At 41.5% G+C, this 24,230-nt stretch overlaps 1 protein-coding gene across 12 annotated transcripts in view; it reads right to left on the bottom strand.

Annotated features, from left to right (window-relative positions):
- Positions 1-24,230, bottom strand: part of LOC132394268 (zinc finger protein 420-like) — a 74,780-nt gene that overhangs the window by 41,674 nt on the left and 8,876 nt on the right. For 2 of the 12 annotated variants that reach the window (XM_059970186.1, XM_059970188.1), the window contains 2 exons: positions 24,170-24,217; positions 10,426-19,395 (listed from right to left, as the gene is read on the bottom strand). The gene's annotated coding sequence lies outside the window, so the exon portion shown is untranslated. Of the gene's footprint in view, positions 1-4,607; positions 8,852-10,425; positions 24,218-24,230 lie in introns of those variants that run through there. The other 10 variants (XM_059970183.1, XM_059970190.1, XM_059970187.1 and 7 more) reach the window with 8 other exon arrangements.

Genomic DNA, 24,230 nt, shown 5'->3' with positions numbered 1-24,230 from the left:
TAGGGCATATTTACTCCGAGAATGTTTGGATATACTTGGGTTAAAGTATCTGGAGAGGGGGAAACAGGAAGAAGACCAGATATAAGTTTGTATGATTATAAAGGACATTTGTAGAGTGGACAGCCAGCGTTTTCCTCCAAAGTTGAAAGTCTAATACCAGAGAATGTGCAGTTAAGTTGCTATGGGGTAAGTTCAAAAGACTCGAGCAGGACGCATGTAGTTGTACGTGCCCTAACAGCGGTGTCAACAGAACTTTACCAAGAGGGATTATCACAGATTGGTGGGGTTCAGTTAAAAAGGGAGCACCAATCGTGAGTTAAATAGCAGGGAAGGTTCAGGTTTAAAAAGGAGACACTGCCCAGTGGAGTGGTCATCAAAGGAATGATCTGAGTCAGAGTGGTAGGGCTTAGGCTCAATCGAGCTTCAGCAATAATGAGTCGAAGCGAGGTAAGGCACGTGTGAGAAATAGAAACAGGAAGTATGTCTGTGAGGCCTGTGAATTGTACTGGGTGTCAGATGTGGGAAGTTCGGGAGGCTTCTAGCCTCCCTGACTGCCACATCTGCACCAGGTGCAACAAGCTGCATCACCTTAGGGATTGCGTTAGGGAACTGGAGATGCAACTTGATTACCTGGGAAAGTGAGGAGCTGATAGAGAGGAGCTATAGTCAAGTAGTCACACTGGGCCCTCAGGTGGGAGATAAGTGTGCAATAGTCAGGAGAGTGATGGGCAGGAGTCAAATAGAAGAAAATACTCCTATGGCTGTCCACATTAACAATACGTACTCCTGTTAGAATACTGTTGGCAGGGACTGACTACATGGGGAAAGCAAGAGTCCGCCCTGTGGTTCCGAAGGGTAGGGAAAGGAAGAGGGCAACAGTGATAGTACTCTGTAGTTAAGAGGTAAGACAGGCGATTCTGTGGATGCAGGAAAGAAACATGGATGGTAGTTTGCCTCCCAGCTGCCATGATCCAGGAGGTTTCTGCTCATGTCCATGATATCCTGAAGTGAGAAGGTTAACAGCCAGATGTTGTGGTACACATTAGTACCAACAACAGAGGGAGGAAAAGGGAGAAGGTCCTGATAACAGAGTACAAGGAGTTAGGAAGGAAGTTGAGAAGCAGGACCTCAAAGATAGTAATCTCAGGATTACTGTCTGTGCCACGTGATAGTGAGTATAGGAATAGAGTGAGGTGGAGGATAAATGCTTGCATGAGGGATTGGAGCGGGGGAAAGAATTCAGATTTCCAGATCATTGGAACCTCTTTTGGAGTAGGCGTGACCTGTACAAAAAAGATTGGTTGCACTTGTATCTAAAGGGGAAATAATATCCTGGCAGGGAGGTTTGCTAAGGATTTAGAGTGCCAGGATTTAGATGTTTCAGAAAGGACAGTGAGGGAGGCAAAATAGGTGCATGAGTGGCATTGCTGCTCAGAGATAGTGTCACAGCTACAAGAAAGGAGGAAATCACAGAGGGATTGTCTACTGAGTCTCTGTGGGTGGAAAGGGGACAATCACTCTACTGGGTGTTGTTATAGACCACCAATAGAAACAACAATATCAAGGAGCAGATAGTGAGACTGATTCTGGAAAGAAGTAATAATAATGGGTTGCCATGCTGGGAGATTTTAATTTCCCAAACACTGATTGGCATCTCCCTAGTGCAAGGGGTTTAGATAGAGTGAATTTTGTTATGTGTGATCAGGAAAGTTTCCTGACACAATATGCAGATAAGCCTACAAGGGGAGAGGCTGTTCTTTATCTGTTGTTGCGAAATGAACCTGGTCAGGAGTCAGGTCTCTCAGTCGGAGGGTATTTTGGAGGTAGTGACCTCACAATTCTATCTTCTTTACCATAGCATTGGAGAGGGATAGAACAGATAATTTCAGAAAGTCTTCAATTGGAGTAAGGAGAAATGTGAAGCTTTCAAATAGGAACTTGGAATCATAAATTGGGAACAGATGTTCTCAGGGAAATGTACAGCATAAGTTTGAAAAATCTTCAGAGGATATTTGCATAGATACATTTCAATGAGGCAGGGAAATGATGGTAGGCTACAGGAAGTGTGATGTCGAAAATGTAGTGGAGAGGAAAAGAAAAGCTTACAAGAGTTTCAAAAAACTAGTTAATGATGGAGATCTAGAAGATTATAAGGCTAGCAGGAAGGAGCTTAAGAATGAGATTTGGAGAGCCAGAAGGAGGCATGAGAAGGCCTTGGCAAGCAGGATTTAAAAAAAGGCATTCTACAAGAATGTTAAAAGCAACATGATAAGACTGGAGAGAATAGGACCAATCAAGTGCAACAGTGGAAAACTGTGTTTGGAACCGGAGTAGATAGCTGAGATATTTAATGAATACTTTACTTCAGTATTCACTATGGAAAATGATCTTGGTGAAAGTAGGGATGATTAAGAGTCGATTGAAAAACTTGAGCATATTAAGAAAAATAATGTGCTGGAGCTTTTGGAAAGCATCACATTGGATAAGTCTCTGAGACCGGAAGAGGTGTATCCCGAGCTACTGTGGGAGGCGAGGGAGGAGATTGCTGAGCCTCAGGCAATGACTTTTTGCATTATCAATGGGGACGAGGGAGATTCCAGAGGATTGGACATTTGCAGATGTTGTTCTATTCAAGAAAGTGAGTTGAGATAGCGCAGGAAATCATAGAACAGTGAGTCTTACTTCAGTGGTTCTTAAGTTGACGGGAAAAAATCCCTGAGAGGCAGGATATATGAACATTTGGAGAGGCATAATATGATGAGGAATAGTCATCATGGCTTTGTCAAAGGCCGGCTATGCCTTACGAGCCTGATTGAATTATTTTGAGGATGTGACTAAACAAAGGTAGGGGAGCAGCAGATGTGGTGCATGTGGATTTCAGCAAGGCATTTGATAAGGTACCCCATGCAAGGCTTATTGAGAAAGTAAGGAGGCATGGGATCCAAGGAGACATTGCTTTGTGGATCCAGAACTGGCTTGCCCACAAAAGGCAAAGAGTAATATTCTATGTAGACGGGTTATATTCTATGTGCAGATTAGTGACCAGTGGTGTGCCTCAGGGATCTGTTCTGTGACCTCTACTCTTTATGATTTTTATAGATGACCTGGAAGAGGAAGTAATTGTATAGGTTAGTAAATCTGACGACACAAAGTTTGGGGTATTGTGGATTGTGTGGATGTCTGTAAGGGGTTACAGCGGAACATCTATTGGAATGCTAAACTGGGCTGAGAAGTGGCAGTTGGAGTTCAACACAGGTAAGTGTGAGGTGATTCATTTTGGTAGGTCAAATATGATGGCAGAATATTGTACTAATATTACACCTCTTGACAGTGTGGAGGATCAGAAGGATCTTGGGGTCTGAGTGCATAGGACACTCAAAACTGCTGCACAGTTTGACTCTGAGGTTAGGAAAGCATATGGTGCATTGGCCTTCATCAATCGGGGGATTGAGTCTAAGAACCAAGAAGTAATGTTACAGTGATATACAGCTTGGTCAGACCCCACTTGGAGTACTGTGCTCAGTTCTGGTTGTTTCACTACAGAAAGGATGTGGAAACCATAGGAAGGGTGCAGAGGAGATTTACAAGTATGTTTCCTGGATCAGGGAGCCTGCCTTATGAGAATAGGTTGAGTGACCTTGGTCTTTTTTCCTTGGAGCGACAAAGAAAGAGAGGTGACCTGATAGAGGTGTATAAGATAATGAGAGGCATTGATCATGTGGATAGTAAGAGGCTTTTCCCTAGGGCTGAAATGGCTATCACGAGAGCGCACAGGTTTAATGTGCTTGGAAGCAGGTACAGAGGAGATGTCAGGGGTATGTTTTTTTTTTACGCAGAGAGTGGTGAGTGCGTGGAATAGGCTGCTGGTGATGATGGTGGAGGTGGATACAATAGGATCTTTTAAGAGACTCTTGCATAGGTTCTTGGAATTTAGAAAAACAGAGGCCTATGGGTAACCCAAGGGAATTTGTACATTTTCTGATAGCATTGTGGGCCAAAGGGCTTGTATTGTGCAGTAGTTTTTCTATGTTTCTATGACAATTTATGGCTTTTTCACATACAGACCAGTGAGAGGCTGGAATGCCGAGGCAAATTGGACAGGGGTATCGATTGGATTCTTGAATTTATACATAGATGTACAGATAGTCGAAAAATATGGAGTTCAAAATGCACAAGATCTGAGTTTTATACCTGTTTAGTTACAATATAAATTAGTACGGGGCAACACCGTGAGCCCTAGGGTGTGTTTGTGTTTTCTCTTCTATATTGTATGCTCTGAGTTCCATTTTCCATGTTCTATCTGCCATGATCTTCTATGTTTTAACCAATGGTCGCAGTTTCAACCTAAGGGCTTTGTCACGAGGACTGATTTGGGTTAGCTTGCTTCCAAGCATTCAATAATCTCGTGACGATTCCGTCCAAAAAAAAAACAGTCTAGGCTGTTATGGTTATTGAAGACGGTTACAAATAGATTTTTGATATCATGTCAATGAAACTGATAAGTGCATAAAGAATGAGTTCAAAAGTTCATCATCGAGTTTGACAAAGAGAGCAGGTTGGAGGGCTGGGTGACCTGGAAGCTGATTGTTTTTCTGATGTTTTGATGGTCTTCAGTCACAGTCCATTCAGCATATTTCATGAACTAAATAAATGTAATCTCTTCCATGTCATACTAACTTCAACAGTTGGATAACACATGGGCAAGGATTCAATGTTTCTAATTAATTAAAATTGCTAACTGTGCCAAATTATTTCATTGTATGTTACATGCCTCTTTTTATTTTTAAATATACCATTGCAATATTTGAAATACATACATAGTGACCAATTTATTAGGCACCTCCTATATCTAATAAGGTGGCCACAGAATTCATGTTCCAGTCATTCTGGTGCTGTAGACCATCCATTTCAAGACTCAACATGTTGTGCATTTTGAGATGCTGTTCTGCGTAACACTGTTGGAATGCACGTTTATTCCTTGTACCATCACTTTCCTGTTATCGTGGACATTTGACCATTCTCCTCCGACCTCCCTTATTCTAAAACGCTTTTGTACACAAAACTGTTGTTCACTTGATGTTTCTTTTTTGTTTTTTTTAAATGTATTTAGCTCTATTCTTTGAAACCCCTAGAGACTGACGTAAATACGAGAGCGCTTATGAAGTATCCCGGCTAGTACCAACAGTCATTCCACAGTCAAAAGTACTTAGATCATACTGTACACATTTTCTCCCCATTCTAATTCTTGGTTTGAACAACAACTGAACCTCTTGAGCACGTCTATATTTTTTATTCATTGAGTTACAGCTAAATTGCATTAACAAGCACGTGAGTAATCCACAAGAGCTGGAAACTACTAGATATGGGGAAAAGTAAAATGATGCATTATTCTGATCTCCCATTTCTGAATCTTCATAATTACCATGAACCCTATTCTCTGTTAGAAGTGGAAGTGCAACCGATTGTGGTGAAATGGAATAGAAAGATTAGAAAGAAGAGAAGACACATGCTCTCCAGACAGGTTGAGAGAAGAATCTTAACTTTGTAGTGATGTGCTACACACAAAGCTAGAAATAATGACATGCAGTCTATAAGTTGCAGTCAAGACTAGTTTATTCAAACTTCGCGGCACTGGATTTTACGCAGTTCTATTCCCACCCTCTCCAGGCAGAAATTACGTCAGAGGTGCAGTACAAAAGTCTCTTCCCACGCGTGGGCTTTCTCCCCTTGCTGGTGAAGAAGAAGGCCCAGCACCATTTTGGGCTGGCCTCTCTGCTGACCCGCCCGCCATTTTGGGAGCCAGTTCACCTACTTGATGTTAGAAGTGCCAGGGCACGCCATCAACTGTACAATAACCAGCAGGGAAGGGAAAAGGGAACCATCTTAACGGCGCTCAGGATACTGACAACAACTATAACCATAGCTGCTGTTCTCTCGTTCTTTTAATGTCCGGCAACAAAAGGCTCAGAATTGATCGAAAGTAAATGAGAGGGTCAACGACACCGATCAGTCCCTGGTTGTAAAATTCAGCGGTGTGCTGAAACTGCAGGCTGATTTGCAGTGTGATTTCTTCCTTATTTCCTTTTTGTTCCTCCAGTGTCCTGTCCAATTTTATCTTCCTAAACTTGCATATGACTCCTCTTATATTTTTAAGCAACTGCAATATTTCTCATCATCCTAAGTTTCCCCATCGCTCTCTACCTTTGTAGTGTTCTCATTCAGGTGTAAGAACTCTGAACTAAATACCGAGGTAAACCGTGGTCAATGAAGACAGGATCGCAGTAAGATTAACTATTTACTGTTTACTCTTCCACATTAACGTATGGTGAAAACTGTTGATAAAACAATACAAAATATATACAGTATTTGTTTCCTTCTTGATATCACATTTACATCATAAATACTTGCAAAAAATACTACAACAAACTATATTACATTAAAGTACAACATACAGTCAGAATCTACCTAGGCCATCAACTGGCTTTAAATACACTGCAACACAAACTATCCAGCAACGCTTCCAATAGCAAAGAAAATAAACTTTATCAACCGTCATTACTTTTAACAGAATCAGCGTTAACATTTTTACTTCCACATATCGATTATCTTATGAACTTACAGCGTTGCTTCTATGATGTTTCTTAGTGCGTAGAATGAAAACTTTTCTCGCTCTGATCCTGCACACACAAGCCCCCTCCTTCCCGTTTCTCCAAACCGGTATTTTCCCACAAGACGAGGTGAAACCGGGTATGACGTCATCGCATGCCGCGATGCATCACAGACAAGGGATTTATTTTCAACAACCTTAACTTTAACTAGAAAATAATTACAAACGAATTACTAAAGCGAAAATGTAATAAACTAAACGAAAGCCTTACAGGCAACTCAACCTTTCTAACTGGACATGAAGTCCTGCAATCTGATCAACTGGACTGTCGGTGATTCTCACATGTCAAACATGGACTTAACGAGTAACATCAGCTCCCAGACTACTCTCTATGATTCCTTCCCAATTGTGCTGTAACTTGCCTTCCACAAATTTGCATTCATACATCATGAAGTTGGTTTGTTACCTCCTCAAAAACTCATTCCCCTGCATGAAGCACGACCTCACAAAGCCAAATTGTCCAAATTGTTCTTCTCCAATTACTCACCAATGAGATCTCTGAGAATCCTCTCCAATTGTTCAGCCTCCATTAATGCTAGAATCACAGCTTCACAATTACCTAGATTATCCCTATGACCTATTATCCGTCTCTCTCCCTGTCCCTCTCTCTCTTTTTCTCTCTCTCGTTCAGCCTCTCTCGCTCTCTGCTACAAGTAAACGTGATGGTACCTTGTCTTCAATTGAAAACAGTTAAAATTCTGTTACAGAAATATAGTTCAAGGTGGCAGAGCGGAGAAGAACCTACGGGTAGAGAAGGAAAAGGAAAGAGACTGAAAGAAAGGACGGATTACGACGGAACAGGACTGATTGAGCAGACGAAAATATACCTCAAGATAAGGTAATTGTCAGAATCAGGAAGCAGGTGTGACAGGTTCGCTTCAAGCTTCAATTTAACAGTACGGGAGAAAAAGGGGATTTTTGTCGGAAGGTGAGGCCAGCGATGCCGTCAGGATCAGCCGTTTTGTAACTCTAAGGCAACACACACATAATGGAAAAGAGTAAATAGTTGATAGGCTAGGGCCTAAACCATCGACCTTTTATTCTTTTTCCATAGATGCTGCATCGTCTGCTTCCTCCAGCATTTTGAGAGTGGAAAAAAGTAAATAGTCGACGTTTCGGCCCGAGACCCTTCATCGTGAGCTGATTTTGTGTATGTTTTTGTTTAAATTTCGAGCATCTGCAGATTTTCTCGTATTTGTTTTGTAACTCTGTTCGTCGCATTGTTTCCATTTACCCACAATTGGGGCTATATAAAAGGGAGCATGAGGGAAGGTGGACTGTAATACTTTACAGCATTTCTTTCTAGAATTTCAGAAGTTTCAAAATCCGATTCAATGGGTATATCACAAGATTCTTCAGTTCCTCAGGGCGTAAATACATGTGTTAGTGCAGGAACTGAGTCTGCAGCATTGCCAATGTGTATTCTGTGATGTAACGTGGATCCGTGACAGAAAGATAAACATAACATTGATATCCGTTGATAGATAGAATATACCAACCGAGTTACCCATAACAATAAGAAACTGACGGTTATGCTGAAGAGCAAAACGATGGATTTACGTCGGTTGTCCATCTCCTGGTCCTTATTACTCTCTCCAATCTTTTGTCCCCGGAGCCGCCGGCTGGCCTGAGTAGCCGCTAGGATCCGCCTGACAGTCAGAATATTCAACAGGAAAATCAAACAGAATGGAACACAAACGACTAAAATGCGGTGAAATATGTCAAATGCCGCCCATGAGGCGGAGTTTTTGTAGCTCGTTGAAAAAAAACACAACCCTGGGGAACACCATCAATTATTATACAAGGCTCCAATGAAAACCTCCAGGGGACATTCTCCAAACAGACCAGCACGCCCACTGTCCCGATAACTGCAGCCTCCGTTCTCTCAGTGCAATATTTTGTTTTTAGCTTCTCACAGCAAATAGCCACAGATCGATCGACGGGGAAAGCGAGTCAGCCAGACTGAGGTTGCAGTGATCCCAAAAATCAGACAATCACGTAGTATGCATAGAGGGGTTATTTCTAGGAATGATCGGAGAAAGTAAATCCAAGCTGTCCACCTCAGCAGCGAATCCACGATAACGACCAGAAGATCTGCCGCTGCCATTCCCGCCAGGTAGCGAGTGACACATTTCGAGAGACCGCACTTTCCCCGGGACAGAATCACTATCGCCACCAGGTTCGCTGGAAGAGAGACAGGGAACAGCAAGTTGAGAAAATACCGGCAGAAGCCAATGCAGCAGTTTGAGGGGATCCTGTAATGTTTCCACTTTATTGTTGCATTTAACTTCGGAAGGGTTGAGAGACGGCGCGGAGCTAGCGGAGAAAGAGAAGGAGTGCACGCAGTAAAATAAAATCAAACATTCATAACACTTTCGTGTACAACACGGAACTCCTCACATTTGTCGAAGTATTAATGACAGTTCGTTGTTGCACCTCACTCAATCGCTCACATAATAAGTCGACAATTAATTGGTATGATTTATGCAGGCTGTATAAACACAGTATTTTCGGATTCAGTGCAGCTGCTACAAGACCAAAAACAGAGACCGGAACGTCCTCTTATTGATCACAAACCGCTAGAAGAACGCTGCCTCACCTGCTCAGTTCCGTAGGTGTTGGCGGATTCGCTGAATACTTGCAGCGGGTTGTATCCATGTCCCAGCATCTGTATTCCTGATGTTTCCATTCCATTACTGAAATACGGAACACTAGAACTGGGCAGGTGACAGGGGAAACCAGCGACAGGGAAATCACAAGATTGGAATTGAACAGCTACACTCACCAAAAGCAGGTGACACTGAAACTTACCGGGAATTCCAAAGGCTGAAAGTAAGGGATAATAAACTCCTCCTATCCGCCAGATAATTGGATACACCATTTCAATGTGAACCTGTAATTTCTGTTCCTCTCGAATTCACAGCTCCGTTAGACTCTGAGCTGATACACAGGGCCTTTATACAGAGGATCAGTCTCCAGAGATAAGGTTATTCACCTCACTAACTTCCTAGTTACAGCTGCTTGAACACATTAATTCAATGTCATCGACTATGATGCAAATATTAGGTCGACTGAACACATCAAAATTCTTGGTGCATTACCTCAGCACTGACTGGTGGAAATGAGACCGGTAGATTATAGAGACTGAATTTTGTCACGGAGGAGCTACAATTACAGATTTCACGTTATTGTTGGCTGAATATTCATCTATAAACGGAGACCAGCGACACTGACCGAAACCCACCTACTGTCGCTCCCCTTCTGCAGTTTCCTATTTTAAATTGTCCTTCAAATCCTTCCTGGTTGCACAGAAACACACACACACACAGACAAACACGAACAGAGATACAGTAGAGAGAACAAGGTCAGAATTGCAACGGTTAATTGACCACATTGCTGATGTAAAAATAGGAGATAATCTGCAGATGCTGGAAATCCAAGCCAAACTACAGGAGCTCTGCTGAGATCCTCCAGCATTTTGTGTGTTGTGATGTTACTGGTGCAATAGTCTTTTCAATCTGCAAAGGACAGGCCAGTCTGATTGAATGATCAAATAGCACTCTAAACTGCCAGTTGAATAGGTGAAAAATGGCTGATTGAGATAGAACATTAGTGGGGGGGGGGGAGAGAGAGAGAGAGGGAGAGGGAGAGAGAGAGAGGGGGGGAGAGGGAGAGGGGGAGAGAGAGAGAGGGAGAGGGGGAGAGAGAGAGAGAGAGAGGGAGGGGGAGGGAGAGGGAGAGAGAGAGGGGGGGGAGGGAGAGAGAGAGGGGGGGAGGGGGAGAGAGAGGGAGAGAGGGAGAGGGAGAGGGAGAGAGAGAGAGAGAGATTCCTAGAGTGTGCATTGTCATATTCTTTCTGTATCTCCTCGTTTCTGCAAGAGGTTGAGAATGTGGTGTTCATCCTGTACCTGTCAGTATCTGGTACAGTGTGAGAATGTCTGTTCATTCTATACCTCTCAGTATCTGGTACAGTGTGAGAATGTACGGTTCATTCTATACCTGTTAGACTCTGGTACAGTGTGAGTGTGTGGTGTATATTCTTCCCCTGTCAGTCTCTGGCACAGTGTAAGAGCATGGAGTTCGATTTGTACCTATTAATCTCGGGTACAGTGTGTGTGGGGTTCGTTCTGTACCTGGCAGTCGCTGGTACAGTATAAGTGTGTGTGGTTCATTCTCTGGTATAGAGTGAGAGTGTGGGGATCATTTTGTACCTCTCAGTCTCGAGTACAGTGTGAGGGGGTGGGGTTCATTCTGTACCTGTCAGTTTCTGATACAGCGTGAATGTGTGGGATTAATTATTTACCTGTCAGTTTATGATGTAGTGTGAGACTGGGGGTTTTATTCTCCACCTGTCAATCTATGGTACCATGTGTGAGTATGGGATTCAGTCTGTACCTGTCAGTCTCCGGTACAGTGTGAGAGTGTGGGGTTCGTTGTGTACCTGTCAGCCTCTGGTACAGTGTGAGTGGGTTGGAATCATTCTGTACCTGTCAGTGTCTGGTACAGTTTGAGAGTGTGGGGTTCATTCTGTACCTGCCAGTATCCGGCATAGAGTGAGAATGTGGTATTCATTCTGTACCTGTTAGTCTCTGGGTCAGTGTGAGAGTGTGGGGTTCATTCTGTACCTGTCTATGATACAAATTGATAGAGTAGCGTTATTTGTGTAAATTCCAGTTTCTGGTACAGTGAGACAATGTAGATTTCATAATTCTTTTTGCATTTTGCTGCCAGAGTGTGGCTTTGAATCATATATAATTATTTTTGTGCTTTTTTTTCAAATACATTTTGCAGAAATATTTAAGCTACCTGTAGTTGATACATCGTGCCAGTCTGAATGATGCTTGTTATGTGGATTAGTTGTTTCTGAAATGGGACTGTCAGTCTACAATGTCCATGCACACAACTCATTATTCATATAGTCTATTGGATTCAGACCATTTGTTCTCAGCACATACTTTTCCTCTGGCAGGTGTATTTCTCTTCACATTTCTATTTGTCAAGCCACTCCTCTAGCTCGTGGCCACATCCATAAACTGTGGCAAAGGCGTCTCTGACGGTGACCAGACATGTCTGGAGCAGGTGTAGGATGTCCCATGTTGGAAAACCAGTGGGGCAAGCTGGGGGTTGTCAGGTGCCCAATCGGTGTAGTGTTTCTGATGTTTGGTATGTCAACTTCTGAGTCCATTTGCAAAGGTCGAGTTTTTCATGGCAGCTGAGTTATTGCCTGGGAGGAGTGAGGTGTGGTCATTGTTCAGATCCCGTGTTGCTGTTCCAGTATTGTCGCCATTTAATATGTTCGTCATTGGAGCCAAGGTTTTTACAGGTTGTAGAAAGTGTCCATGGGTCTTTGCATTAAAAAAAGTTTCCTGATGTTAACCTGAAATCTCCATTTAACCATTCACCACCTATGGCCCTGTGTCTTTGTTGATGGATTGATTTTGAAGAAGCAGTAGTTATCCACCTTACCAATAGCCTTAATGATTTTGAAAACTTCTACCTATCTGCTCTCATTCTCTGTCAGCTTAGGCTAAAAGGGATAGTGAGAGAATCAGAGTGGACAGCTATGTGTGGAGCCAAAAGAGATGGGGGAGATTTTGAACAATTTCTTTTCTTCGGTATTAACTGAGAAGCATATTGAATTGTGTAAGGTAAGGGAAACGAGTAGGAAAGTTATGGAAACTATGATGATTAAAGAAGAGGAAGTACTGGCGTTTTTAAGGAATATAAAACTGGGTAAGTCTCCAGGTCCTGACTGGATGTTCACTGGGACCTTGAGGGAATTTAGTGTAGAAATAGGAGGGGCACTGAGAGAAATATTACAAATATCATTAGAAACAGGGATGGTGCCGGAGGATTGGCATACTGCTCATGTTATTCCACTGTTTAAAAAGGGTTCCAAGAGTAAACCTAGCAATTATAAGCCTATAAGTTTGACGTCAGTGGTGGGTAAATTAATGGAAAGTATTCTTAGAGATGGTATATATAATTATCTGGATAGACAGGGTCTGATTAGGTGCAGTCAGCATGGATTTGTGCGCGGAAGGTTATGTTTGACAAACCTTATTGAAGTTTTTGAAGAGTTTACGAGGAAAGTTGACGAGAGTAAAGCAGTGGATGTTGTCTATATGGACTTCAGTAAGGCCTTTGACATGGTTTCACACAGAAGGTTGGTTAGGAAGGTTCAATCATTAGGTATTAATATTGAAGTAGTAAAATGGATCAACAGTGGCTGGACGGAAGATGCCAGAGTAGACCGGTGACTAGTGGTGTGCCTCAGGGATCTGTACTAGGTCCAGTGTTGTCTGTCATATACATTAATGATCTGGATGATGGGGTGGTAAATTGGATTTGTAAGTATGCAGATTACACTAAGATAGGTGGCATTGTGGATAATGAAGTAGGGTTTCAAAGTTTGCAGAGAGATTTAGGCCAGTTAGAAGAGTGTGCTGAAAGATAGCAGATGAAGTTTAATGCTGATAAGTGTGAGGTGCTACATTTTGGTAGGACTAATCAAAATAGGGCATACATGGTAAATGGTAGGGCATTGAGGAATACAGTAGAACAGAGTGATCTAGGCATAATGGTGCAGTTCCCTGAAGGTGGAATCTCATGTGGATAGGGTTGTGAAGAAAGCTTTTGGTATGAGTACAGGAGTTGGGATGTAATGTTAAAATTGTATAAGGCATTGGTAAGGCCAGATTTGGAGTATTGTGTACAGTTCTGGTCACCGAATTATAGGAAAGATGTCAACAAAATAGAGAGAGTACAGAGAAGATTTACTAGAATGTTACCTGGGTTTCAGCACCTAAGTTACAGAGAAAGGTTGAACAAGTTAGGTCTTTATTCTTTGGAGCGTAGAAGGAGGTGGGACTTGACAGAGGTATTTAAAATTATGAGGGGGATAGATAGAGTTGACGTTGATAGGCTTTTTCCATTGAGAGTAGGGGAGATTCAAACAAGAGGACATGAGTTGAGATTTAGGGGTAGTTTAGGGGTAACACAAGAGGGAACTTCTTTACTCATAGAGTGGTAGCTGTGTGGAACGAGCTTCCAGTAGAAGTGGTAGAGGCAGGTTCGATATTGTCATTTAAAGTAAAATTGGATAGGTATATGGACAGGAAAGGAATGGAAGGTTATGGGCTGAGTGCGGGTCGGTGGGACTAGGTGAGAGCAGGCATTTGGCACAGACTAGAAAGGCCGAGATAGCCTGTTTCCATGCTGTAATTGTTATATGGTTAAAATGATTTGATTGTTTTCAATATTTTTGCATTGCTCACTTGGGGTGTGTCTAGTCGCCATTCTCTGAACTCTCCATCACATCATTCACTTTTCCTGTACATCCCTCACAAAATATGGAGACCAAAATCGTTCATAGTACTCAAAGTATGGCCTCACATGTGCATTATACAGCTAAAGGAGAACGTCTCTGGACATGAACTTCACTGAGTGCATTGTATAGTCCAACATTCTATTAGCCTTCCTTTTTGCTTCTGTGCATGTTGATAGTGATATCTATTCAGATGCCCAAATCCTTCTCATACAGTGTACCTTCCTACTCAAGACTCCACATTTCAGCTTTACAACTAATATTCTTTGCTATATGTAATACTTTAGATGAAATTCCACTGAATTTCATCTGCCATGTACCTGCCCACATCTGGATTTTGCTTATATCTACCTGTATTGATTCTGCTAGCTAAGCAGTATCAGCCCGATCCCCTTATTTTCTGTCATCTGCAAACTTAACTAGTTTATTTGTTATTTGCTTATCCAAATCATTAATGTAAATTAAGAACAGCAGCGGCTCCAGAACTGATCACTGCATAACCCCTCTTTTAACATCTGCAGCTGTGGAAATGATCCTCTCAGCGTTACCTGTTGTTTTCTGATTTTGAGCCAATTCTGCACCCAATATCTCACCTTAGTACATCTTCATTCAACCATTTAGCTCGTTTTTCATTGCTTCCCCCGACCTTGGGTATGAACATTTCCTGCACTGCGTGTATACCTCTTTATATTGACCCCATTGTTCTTCAACTGACTTATGATAAACCATTTCCTTCCAGTTTACCTACTGAAGCCTTTGCCACATCTGCACAAACTTGCCTTTCTGAAATTCAATTTAATGGTTTTGGATTTCACTAATACACATCCCTAAAATACTTTGTGACTAACAATGTTAACGTCACTTGCTCCAAAGGCCTCAACAACATCCGTATTCAAAATTTTATCCTGATTGTTACAGAATATCAGATCTAGGTAGGCCGCCCCTCTTGTTGGTGTATTAATCTACTGGGTAAAATAAAAGAATCCAGTGCCTTGTGGTAGTACGAGCTGAAATAGTAATAAAATAAAGTATAACAGCTGCAGAGAAAGCTAAATCATTAGGTACAAGATCATTAGATGGTAGGCTGTGAACCCAATAGTACATCATCTCCTGCTAGAGTTATAACAGTGTTATGAAAGTTGTCATTAAGACCCGTTATATGTGCTTTATAGGTGATTTCCTAATCGTGTCTGTGTCTCTGTAACTTCTGTTTTTCCCAGAAGACAGATGGAAGTATAGATCTGAATATCTTTCAGATAGAGGTTGGGGGGGAGGGGGTGGGGTACTTGACAAAAAAAATCCTCTGCTCGCATCGCCTCACTTCTGCATAGATGTGTACACTGCAGGTTTAAATGGAAATGTTTCCTATTATTCATCCACCTGTGACAATCACGACTCTTCAAAAATCTCAAATATCAATCTTACCTTCCGGTTTGCAGGTAAAAAGGGGGAAGAAGTGAGTAACAGTGTATATAGAGGTAGGAAAGAGTTAGAAGAGAAGGACCTTCAATTAGTAATCTCAGGATTACTCCTAGTGAGCAGAATGATCTTGGGGGTCCAAGAAAGTGACTTGAAAGCTCCTTGAAAGAGGCTGCATGTGTTACTTATGTGGTAAGGAATGCTTGCTTTTATTAGTTGAGTTATTGAGTTCAAACATCAAGATATTATGTGGCAACTTTAAAAAGACTTTTAGACTACATCTGATGTATTGCATACAGTTCTGCTCACCCTGCTATAGGAAGGCTGTTGAGGCATTGGAGATGAGGTAGGAATGGGTGGCAGCAGAAATGAAAGAGTGGTTTAGGATATGCAACAGGGGGCAGCGTTTCAATTTCTTCTATCAATGGAATCTTTTCTGGGCAAAGGTTGACCTATACCTGAACTGGAAGGGAACAAGTACACTGGCTGAAAGGTTTGTTAATGCTACTGAGATGGGTTTAACTTATTTTTGCAGAGGGCTGGAAATCAGAAAACGAGGTCAGTGAGTGAAGGATCGGACATGAAGGGAGATGTCAGGGAAAGTATGGAATAGGAAGAATCAAATAAATAGGTATGATGATCCAGATAATTTGAAGGGCATGTTATGGGTAATAGTGATGAGAGATGGGCAATAATGGACGATTAATTAAAACAGGCGTTCGAAGTTTCAGAAAAGTTAGAGGAGGAGGCAAATGAGGAGAAATTTGCACAACTAATCAGGACAATATCACAGCTGCACTCAATTGGGTAAGACTCAAGAACAGGAAGGCTCTAGTCAATCTGATGGGATTGTACCTGTATACCACCTAATATTGGGTAATGGGCCTATCAAGGTGGCAGACCTCTTTGTGGGTGAGGAGTTAAGCGACAGTGACCACAACTTCTTTGCTTTCAGGATAGCTATTGATAAGGATAGGAGAGCCTTAAATTCGATAAGGCAAATTAGGAGGGCATTAGGCGAAACTAAGAAGGGTTCATTGGGAACACCTTTTCTCTGACAAATCAACATCAGACAATGGAAGAGTGTTTAATGATCGGTACAGGAAAAGAATGTTGCTGTTAAAAGAAAGTCAAGGGATGGAAAAATAAGAGAAGCTTAAGACATCAGGAGAGTTGATAAATTTAGTCAAGAAGAAAAAGGAAAATATATTAATCTTCGGAAATCAGGATAAAACGAAGTACATGAGGATGATAAAGAAGCCAGAGGGGGAAAAAACACTAAAATGAAATTATGAAAGCCAAGAGGAGCCATGAAAAGTCCTCAGCAAGTAGAATTAATGTGTCACTCTATTGATACATCAAGAACAAAAGGATAATTATGGAGAGGTTAGGACCACTCAATGATAAAAGGTAACATTTGCTTGTAGGTGGAGAATGTGAGTAAAATACTTAATAAGTAATTTGCTTCAGTATTTACCAAGGAAAAGGATATACAGGTCCAGAGATCAGTGCTGCATGCATAAATATGTTAGGGTGTTTGGAGTTCAAAAAAGAGGAAATCTAGGATTTCCTAATGAGTATTAAGCTAGATAAATCCCTAGGGCCTGATGGAATTTACCCCAGGTTATTGAAGGGAGCAGGAAAGAGGATTGCTGGGTCCCTGACCCATCTGCTCATTTCCACTTTAGGCTCAGATAAGGTCCCATAGGTTGGTGAATGCCTCTATTTAAGAAGGGAACAAAAGAAAATCCTGGGAACTACAAATAAGTCTCATGTCAGTTGTACTGAAATTGCTGGAAAAAATTCTTAGATATAGGAGCATGTGGAAACCTATATCCTATTAAGGAAGAGCCAGATTGGTTTCGAGTCGGGCAGGCCATAACTTAGCAATCCAATTGACAAAGTGACGAAAGAGAGTGATGAAGGTACAGCAGCAGATGTTGACTACATGGATTTTACTAAGGTGTATAACTAAGTCCCTCTCAGGAGACCGATACTGACTATCAGTATGTATGTGGTCCTCAGTGAATTGGCTGTTTAGATTCAGAACTGATTGCGCATAAAAGACAGTGAGTAGTAATTGAAGAGACTTATTTGAGATCAAGGTCTGTAGTTAAGAGTTTTCTGCAGGGATCTGTGCTAGGGCTTCTGCGTGATTTCGATCAGTTGCAGATATGGGCAGAGAAATGTCAGATGGAGCTCAGCCCAGATAAATGTGTTACACCTTGGTTGCAGAAATATGAGGAGACTGTAATCAGTTTATGGCAAGATTGTTAACAGTGTTCCTGAGCGGTCTTGGGGCCCACGTTTGTAGCTACACAGGTTGATCATATGGTTAACAATGCTTATAGAATGTTTGCTTTTATTGAGGCCTTGAGGTAATGTCACAAGGTAATTTAAAAAGACCCTGGTTATGCAGCATCTGAAGCATTACATACAGTTATGCTCGCTCCAATATAGGGAGAATATTGAAGTAGTAAAGAGGGTGCAGAAACCACCCTGCTTGCTGTGTGGTTTAGACATGCTATTAGGAGAGGCTTGACAAACTTGGGTGGTTTTCTTTGGATCGGTGGAGGCCGAGGACAGATCTGCCAGAGATTTGTAAGATTATATGATTATGCAAATCGAGCAGAGATGGGTCCCCCCCCCCCCCCCCCAGGATAGAAATCTCAAATAACTGAGGGCATTGGAGGTGAGAGGGTGTAAATTCAGAGGAGATGGGAGGGTTAAATGTGATTGCGTCCGTATCAAGGATTACTTTGTGGGGATTTATTGATTTACTTCTCAGTTGGTTCTGCACGACATGGCGGGCTGAACCGTCTTGTCCTGTGCTGTAGTTCAATGTTTTGTTCTATGTTCCACAATGTTTTGTTCTATGTTCCATGTTCAGAAGGGACGGTATCTAGTGGCCAATGGTCTATAGCAGGAAACTGGTGCAGTTTTTATTCTCATCATCTACTCCTTGGCCTGTGGGTCTGTCGTCTGAGACCTTGTGTCAGGGTGAAGCAGTTTATAAGCGAAGTTCTCAGTCACCCCAAACCCACTGATGCTCTTGGTGACTTTTGCCCTCTGCTTGATTCTACGAACTTCTTTAATTTGAAAGGGAGGACCAAGGAACCCTGGGAATGTTCAGCAGGCTATACCGAATTCCTGAAGAGAGAATGTTATCAGTTGAAAAACTGCCCTCAGAATGGCCCAAAATAATTCTGTTAGTTCAGCTTTATTGAGTATAGAGGTCCCGAGATCAGATACGATCAATAGGCGTTTTCTGCAGACAGAATTAAAATTATGAATACTTGTAGGAATTGCTATGACAGCAGTCCTGTTAAACAACAACCTTGATTAGCATGAAGTAGAATTTCCAAGGCTCAGTATTGCAGTAGAATTTAACAGCCAGAGTCCTGGGTTTTATAATTAGATGTTTTGAGAAGGATGGTGATGAAGTCCTGGTGAGTACAAGTCCAGCCACAAACTGTGCTGGTGGTGTGTGAGGTTTGGGGAGTGTGATAGGTTGGTGCCATTTGAATTGTGACGAAAACTGAAGAAACTACTGGAGACAATGAACATGGAAACCAAAACTGACAATGCTGAAAACACACAGCACTTTGCATAAAAAATAGCCAAGCTAACTGCTCTATATGCAACAGCCATATGATTTTCTCATATTTGTGATATCACTCCTTGAACCTTGCGGTGAAAGAAAAGTCAGTTTTAGGTGTTTGAGCCCAAGGAATGGATGTGAGAAATTCCTGCAGAGAAGTCCTCGGCCTGGAATGATTGATGCTAACGAACACGATTGTTTTCCATTGTGCAGGAGATGACTGCAACCAATGTAGTATCATTCCTGCGGTTCCCAGTGAATGTAGTTTCAACAAAGGCAGGCTGGTCAGGGAGAGATGTCATCATTGGCAAGTGAAATGACAATGAGGAGACATGGAATGAAGGTGAATTGTCAGGAGATGACGACGATACCTCTGCTGGGCTGGATTCAGGAAATTAACAGATTGACAGCTGAGTGAACAGGGGATGCAAATTTGTTTCACAAATATAGTACTCCAGCTATGCCTGAATTAATCTATCGCTCATTATCATCCCATCCAACTGTTCTTTAGTTCTATTCCCAGCTCCCTGCCATCTGTGAACATGGAGTGTTTAAATATAGTTCACTTGGCCAGGTGACTTATATAGATTGTCAGTAGCTGTTCCAAAGCTCCAATCCCTTCACTGGCCCAAGAGTAAATATCTGCCACTGAGAAGAGAAGAAAATCACTTGGTCTGTTTCCAGTCAGTCAAAAGATCCATGTCAGCAAATTTCACCCCGAAATTATGTCCCTTAATTTTAGAATGGGAAGGAATATATGAATTACTTACTCTGTAAATACAATATATCTATGTATATCAGTTATATGTGCGGTCATATATTTATATTTTATTGTTTGTGTTTTAATATATTCTTTATATTATTATGTTATTTTATTATTTTGCATCCAATCCAGAATAACAACTATTTCATTCCCCTTTATACTTATGTACTGAAAATGACTTTAAACAATCTGAAACCCAGTTTGTTGAAAGACTTCTGGAGACATTAGCCAAACACAGGCAAATGGCTCCTAAGTCAGTATGGAGTTCAGCTGAATGGCCTGTTTCATGGTTTATAACTTTATAACTCTAATAGTTCAGATAGTTAACACGAGGAAATCTGCAGATGCTGGAAATTCAAACAACAACACACAAAATGCTGGTAGTTCAGACAGTTACCTATTTTCGCTATTTTATTTTATATATGTAACCTCGCACACTATTTCCACACCCTTTATATATAGTTTGTAAGGTCCCCTTATGGCTTTATCTGTGTTTGCTAAATAACAGATTTTAGCTTTTTCTCTACACCAACTGTTTTGTAATAAAAGGTTTATTTTTTTTCCCCTTGATTCCATAAATGCTGCTGTCAAACTTGTTACGCACTGGGTTTTCGTGTGTTTGCAGATCTAAAGAATTTTAGAAGATGGCCAACGATACAATCTCTCGTCACAATCTGACTTCCATTGATAGAATCTAGAAGATGATGGCACAAGAAGTGAATCCAGAAGATGATGGCACTAGAAGTGAATCTAGCCTTTGACGGAATGCCAACCAGCTTCATAAAACAAGTGAACAGGACGCAAACCGAAGACACTATCTCCCCGACCTTACAAAACACTTGTGGTGGTCAGCAGTCGATATCCTCAGCTCCAGGGTATTTTTGCAGTGATCCCTCAGAACTGTCTCCTGGGCTGAATAACATTTAGCTGTTTCTGTAATGATTCTCATCCTTTTTCAAAATCACAAGTGCTGAATAATTTTCAGCAGCTTCAGTTCCATTTGTGATTTCCCAAGAAATAAAGCATGCCTCTTCTGCATACACAAAGACATTAAAGAATGCATAGGCCATAGAAACCAATATACTCACAACAGGAGTTCCCTGGCAATGACTATCTCCAGCAAAACAAGGTCCAATCATCTATCAATGGCATTTAATATTTCTACTGTCATGATTGATGTGATACCGGAGCATTTGGGGTCATTTTCAGCATGAGGAATTAAGGAGTCCCTTTGAACCTCTGATTGCCAAATTTTCTCACAGTTTGCTAAATGGTCTATGTCATTATTCCTTTTACCCAAGTACATGACAATTTACTTCCATACACTGCCTTCCATCTGACATTCCTTTCCACATTTTCCTAATCCTTCCGAGTCTTTCTGCAGGCTTGACTTCCACAACATAAATTGTTCCTCCACCTATTTTCGCATTGTCCGCAGTCTTTGCCACAAAGTCAAAAATTCCATCGTTAAGATTATTAACCGAAAACTTGAAAAAGTAGCGTTCTCAAAACAACCCTGGCGGAACACAAGTCACAAACAGCCATCCAGAAAGTGTTGCCTTTATTACCACTATCCTTGCTGGTATCTTTCCTGCATACTGCTATCTTTGCTGGAATCAATATGCTCGGATCACCTTAAGCTTCCCCGTGTAGGAAGCCTTTTCATAGGCCTTCAGAATATCTATGCAACCAACATCCTGTCAGTACCTCCAGCTACACACTGTCTTTTTGTGCGTTTCCCACTAGCTGCCAGTCTGTGGTTTGTATTGCCATATGCTCCTGATCTACTCCAGCCTCTGTATTACTGAGTACTCTGTCGCCGATCTGTACGTCATTATTACCTGTATTGCTGCCACCTGTGTCTCATTGTGCTCCACTTATCATCTGCCTCTCTGTTTATTGCTCAATGTATTTCAGTCGTGCATTTTCACCTGTTGGTTGCCAGATTATGCCAGTGAACTTTCCTGAGCCTTTCCAGCATTCATATCTGTACTCTGTCTGAATATCAACTCTGCCTGTTTCCCAATTCTAGGTTTTAGAATTCTCTGGATGTTTTGATCTCTGCCTGATCATTGACGCCGACTTTGTTTGCACCTTGGGATTTGTTACTCAATCAATATCACTGTGTGCATACCACTGGGTCTGCAATTGGATCCCTGCTCAATAATCCTGACACCTAAAACTGACTCCACTGTCTATCTCATCTGTGATATCCTCAAAGAATTTAAATATTTCTGCTGAAGGAAACCATACTGACCTCCTTATTTTATCACGTGCCTCCAAGAAACCGAGAACTCATCCTCAATAATGGACTTCAACATCTTTCCAATCACCGAAAGTATGCTTGGCTGATAATTTTCTATCCTTTTTCTCCCCCCATTCTTAATGTGTGGAATGGCATTTGCAATGCTCTGTTTTTTTCTGGAATCATACCCGAATCTAGTGGTTCTTGAAATATCTCTAATCATGCCTCTACGGTCCATTTGGCTACCTGTTTTAGAACACCGGGGTGTAGTCCATTAACTCCAGGTGACCTGAAACCTTGAGATACACCAGCTTCACAAACACATTTTCCTCAGTAATACTGACAATTCTCACTTCTGCCCACTGACTCTCTCCAATTGCTGGCTCTTAAATATGTTGGGCGTTCCAATCACCATTTGTTTCAGAAGCCACATTTATCAATATATAATTCCCTGATAATTCACAATGTTCACCTGCTCCCTTATCCTTATGCAACAGCCAAAGGAGAAGCTCAGGCTGCCTACTTATAAGTTGAAGTATAACGATCAAGGATCAGATCCTTTTGTAATCTCCGTCCTTTCCTGCAGGATCCTGACAAAAGCGTCGATGATTGTATTTGAGAGCGTGGACACAGACCATAAGATATACAAGCAGAAGTAGGCTATTCTTCCCATCGAATCTGCTCCACCATTCAATCATGTGCTTATCCAATTCTTACAGTCATCTGCATCTCATACCCTTTGATGCCTTGACTGATCAAGAATCTATCTATCCCTTCCTTAAATACACCCAGTGTCTTGGCATTCATAGCCGCTCGTAGCAACAAATTCCACAGATTCACCGCCTTAGAATTTAAACTACTATGGGCTGTGCAGAAACACAAGTAATTGTTATTTTACCCTTCAGACACATTATATCGATTCCCAAGGTTCATGTTATATGTAAAGGTGTAAGTTTCAATGTTCTAGGCATGGAGTCATCATTAAAGTGAACTTATTCTGAAGAAAAGATAAAATAAGAATTGGAATGCATGCAATATAGCGGAAAAGGAACTTCATGAGCTGGGATCTGAAAGAGAAATGAGCACAAAATGATGGAAAATGCTCCACGGCATTTGGAAGAAACTGAACTAATGATAGACAGCCTCATGTTACATATGAATTTGTTGATACATCTTTCTCTGTTTCTTCAACCAATTACGGCCTTAAGATTCAAGACAATCTGTTTCCCTCAACAGTGGTCCTAATTATTGAGATTTGGTGGTAATTGTCTGATTCAAAGCATGTTTCAGTATTTGATGGAAAACTAAATTAATATCTAATTTTCTTAAGTGGAAGAAGAAATTCAAAAAGATCAATGAAATTATTTTGCCAACAGAACAGGGTGAAGTGGTTTTACAAACATCTTATGAAACCATAAGATATAGGAGAAAAACTAGGCATTTGGCTCATCAGGTCTGCTCTGCCATTTTATCATGGTTGGTCCATCATCCCTCTCAGCGTTAATCACCTGCCTTCCCCCCACATCCCTTCATGCACTGAGTAATGAAGACCCTATCAAGCTCTGCCTTAAATATATCCAATGGTGTGGTCTCTACAAGTACTTGCGGCAGGGTACTACATATAGTCACCATTTCACGACTATATAATTTTCTCCTCATCCCCGTTCTAAAAGGACATTGATCCATTGAGGCTGCGTTCTCTGGTCTGTGACATCCCTACCATCAGAAACATTCTCTCCACATCCACTCTATCAAGGCCTTTAACATTCGATAACTCTCCATGAGGTCATCCCTGATTCTTCTGAATTCTAGTAAGTATCCAGAACCATCAAACACCCTTCACATGACAAGCCTTTGAAACTCTGAACATTTTCGTGTGCCTGCTTTCCCTCTCCACTACTCAAATCTCCAGCAACATTATAGAGCGATAATGGTATAGTGGTAAAAATAGCTGCCTTCCAATCAGCTGACCCCAGTTTGATTCCCGGCCACTGCAGGTTTGTTCTACATAACAAATAATGTCTTACATGGAACACAATCTACGCAGAACTCCAAGGGCCAAGTAATCGACTCACTCTAATTGATCCATTTATTGTCATTCACTGTGTAGTGGATCAGAGATAGAATTAATGTCCCTTAGCACTTACCATTAAATTTGTGAACGGATCAAAGCTGTTCTGACTCTATTCCAGAACCTACAAGCAAAAT

Source organism: Hypanus sabinus, chromosome 5, assembly GCF_030144855.1.
Source record: "Hypanus sabinus isolate sHypSab1 chromosome 5, sHypSab1.hap1, whole genome shotgun sequence".
In the NCBI taxonomy this organism is placed as follows: domain Eukaryota; kingdom Metazoa; phylum Chordata; class Chondrichthyes; order Myliobatiformes; family Dasyatidae; genus Hypanus; species Hypanus sabinus.
Note: the sequence above shows the minus strand (reverse complement) of the source record. Positions and strands in the feature narration are given on the sequence as shown.